A 3,415-nucleotide genomic window follows, 5' to 3' on the forward strand; every position below is an offset into this window, starting at 1 on the left:
GCGGATTTGTAAGAATGTTATAAAGAGGAATATGCATTCCCAAATTTCGTATATTTAATAAAATAATATTTTTTAAAATGCTGGATTTTTTATAATTATATATTTCTAGGTTTAGTTCATTTTCATTCTTATCTATGTTGGATGATTTCCTTTTTTTTAGACTACTTTTTTTTTTAAATATTTTTTATACCTTGCAATATATAAAAATAACACGATACCTTACCTCTGATTAAAATCCAATTCAAAGAGTTGAAAAAGTTCGAAATTAAATTAATGGGTAATTCATGTTATTAAACCAAGCTCCATCTAATAGTACACATATCATTCAAAATATATAACGTTATGTAAATCATTTAAAGTAGAATTTTTATGTAAATCAAAATAGAAAGGTTAGATTTAAGTTTTTTTATAAATCGAAACGGCCTTTATCGAATTATATGTATTCCTAGTAAATCTAATTGGACCATTTCGATTTATACAGGTTTAGAGCCCATGGTAATTCAAAACACACAGTTTCGATTTACTAGAAGTTTTTCTGCCCATTGTAATTCTAATGAGGCTAATTAGATTTACTAGGAGAATCTCTATAAATAGAGTTTGAATTGGAGGCATTTAAACCACATTTCAAATGCTGTCCCACCACTTTCCTTTACCTAGACACTCCAAATAGTTAAAAAATAACGTGATAGGTGATAATCTGGACCGTCTCTATCGTTTGGACGGAATTGTCCATATTAATGGCATCATCAATGAAGAGGTTAGTGTATTTTTTTTTCAAAAATAGTATTAAATATTTTATGTTAATGTTTTCTGATTTATTTTAATGATGGTCGTTTATTACAATTCTTAAACTAGATAGAGTGATTAGATTAGTGATTTAATAATCTATAGAGGTAGAACCAAACAAGTTCTAATTTGGATAATGGTTACAAATAAGTAGAAAAAATGTGAGTAGCGAAGATAATGTGTAGTGAGACTTAGTTAGAGTAAGACTAGTCAATGGAATCGTTGTCGTGAATTGGGCATTTAGGAAAAATATTTTTTAATTATTAAACTTAATTTTATTAGGCCCATTTTGATGAGTAAATAAATTTATTTTGTGTTCGTACCCCTTACATATTTGGATGTGTTTATGGCATTATTAGGATTGAGATATGCATTAGTTGATATTGTTGTGTAGGTATGTTTTCATGTAGTAGTAAGACACAGTTTGTTATATTGTTTATACAACCTCTCCGATGTATCGATAGTATGAGACGTCAGCAGGGTATGTGACTGGATGAGAGGATCGTTTCGTACTTGCAGATTGCTGGTTTATACCATCTTAAGAGGCTAAACAATACTTGGTTTAGATTGGATGAGCCGCTTGGGAGTGCATTTGTAGTGAGATGGCGTCTGGAGATGCACACGTTTCATATGCCGTTCGAGGAGTGCACGATTACATTGCAGGACGTGGCGTACTAGTTAAGGTTGCCGATAGATGGACAGTACGTCAGTGGATGCCTGACAGAGTTTGAGCGATACACCGCCAGGCCTCAAACTAGAACATGCTGCCGTCGCTAGAGCCTGGGAATTTTGGTTCGAACCACTTGGGCTGGAGACCACATCTACAAGTTTGGCCAACAGTTCAGGGGTCCTCACCACGGAAAACTGCCTACGACAATGGAGTAGAACTTTCAAATTTCCGTCACTCCCTGTGACGAACGAATCGTACTTCACATCATCCCGCAAAACAGAGATCGAAATTCTATAGAATAATTTCTCAACCCGTTTCACGCCTTTTCAACCCCAGTTTTTGTTTTATGGAATTCAGGAACTCAGCGAAACTCGTTGAAGGTTTCAAAAAAAAAACACTAAGAGGATCCTTATCAGTAAACTTAATTCCAGAGCATGTTTTTTTCTTAATCGACCCTCTATAGTACACTAGTACTAGAAAACTCTCCTCACTTTCCATTGTGTTATTTCTCTCCCCCAGAATTGAACATTCATATCATATATATAGAGGTTGGCCCCACAGTAAATTTAATTAGGCCCATTCGATTTATTTAATAGTGTAAATCGATAGAGGCTGTTTCGAATTACTATGACCTTTTAATATGTATAAATCAAAACGGTCTAATTAGATTTATTAGGTAACGTTGTATGCATGTATAAATCGAAACAGATCCATTAGATTTACTAGGATACTATATAAATCGAACTACCCTGTTTCGATTTATGTTCAAATCTAAATCTAATCTTCACGTTTCGATTTATATAGAAATTACCACCTAGGTGATTTACGTAACGTTATACATTTTGGGTGATATACGTAATATTGGATGGAGTTTAGTTTAATAACGTAAATTATCCCAATTTGATAGAGTTATCAAAATGATTCAAATTCGTTGGATTAGCCTATTCAATTTACGAAATAAACTACTGCTCGTTTAGTTCCTTTAAATTTTTCTCCTTTTTTTTATTTTTTAAAATTTGTATGAATTATTTTACCAATAATCTAACCCAAATATCTCAAGTTCTAACCCAATATTATGATTAAAAAAAGAAAATTTTAATATTAAATTACAATACACAGTCTACGTATTGTAAATACACAGTCTGTGTATTGTCAGCATAATACGTGTTCTGCGTATTGTATTTGCCCAGAACAGCGCTCCCAGAACACTGTAAAATTCTATTTTTTGTAACATTAATGTAAAACTCTCTTCACGCTTCCATATTAAAATAAAAAATCCTCGATTTGAATCTTCTAAATTTTGAATTTTATTTTAGAGTGTAAAATGTGATCTCTCACCATTTATTTCATAAGTGGACCAAAAGAAAATATGAGAGAGAAACAATTTAAGAATAAGAGATCATACTTTACTCTTTAAAATAAAAATTCAAAATTTAGAGAATTCAAATCCGCTTGCATTATCTTACTTTTTTATTTTTTATTTTTTAAAATTAAAATTTATCTTTTATACAAAAATAAAAAATAAACATATTAACTCATTTAGTCCGAGGGTTTTCTTTTAAATGGGTTGAACTTTTATTTTATAAGCATGTATATACATAATATATAATTAGCTTATTCATTTAAGTTTACATATCTAAACGGCCATATCTAAATAAATCGAATTAAACTATTTGACATCGTACAATTGACTAAATTCTCATAATAGTTCTCTAGATTTGCGTCGTCCATCAATTTAGTCCATTTTATATTAATTGCACTATTCTAGTCTTTGAAATTGTGCTTCGTACTACATATTGGCCCTTCACTCGAATTCCAATAAGAGTTAGCAATCGGCTTGTTGATGTGGCACAGTCACTGCCACTTAGGATCTACAAAATGACGTCGTTTTATGTTGAAACGTTTTGAAACTAAAACGTCACCATTTTGCTCCCAGTAGAATGAAATAGTTGCTTGGGT

The sequence above is a fragment of the Arachis ipaensis genome, chromosome B09, assembly GCF_000816755.2.
Source record: "Arachis ipaensis cultivar K30076 chromosome B09, Araip1.1, whole genome shotgun sequence".
Classification (NCBI taxonomy): Eukaryota; Viridiplantae; Streptophyta; class Magnoliopsida; order Fabales; family Fabaceae; genus Arachis; species Arachis ipaensis.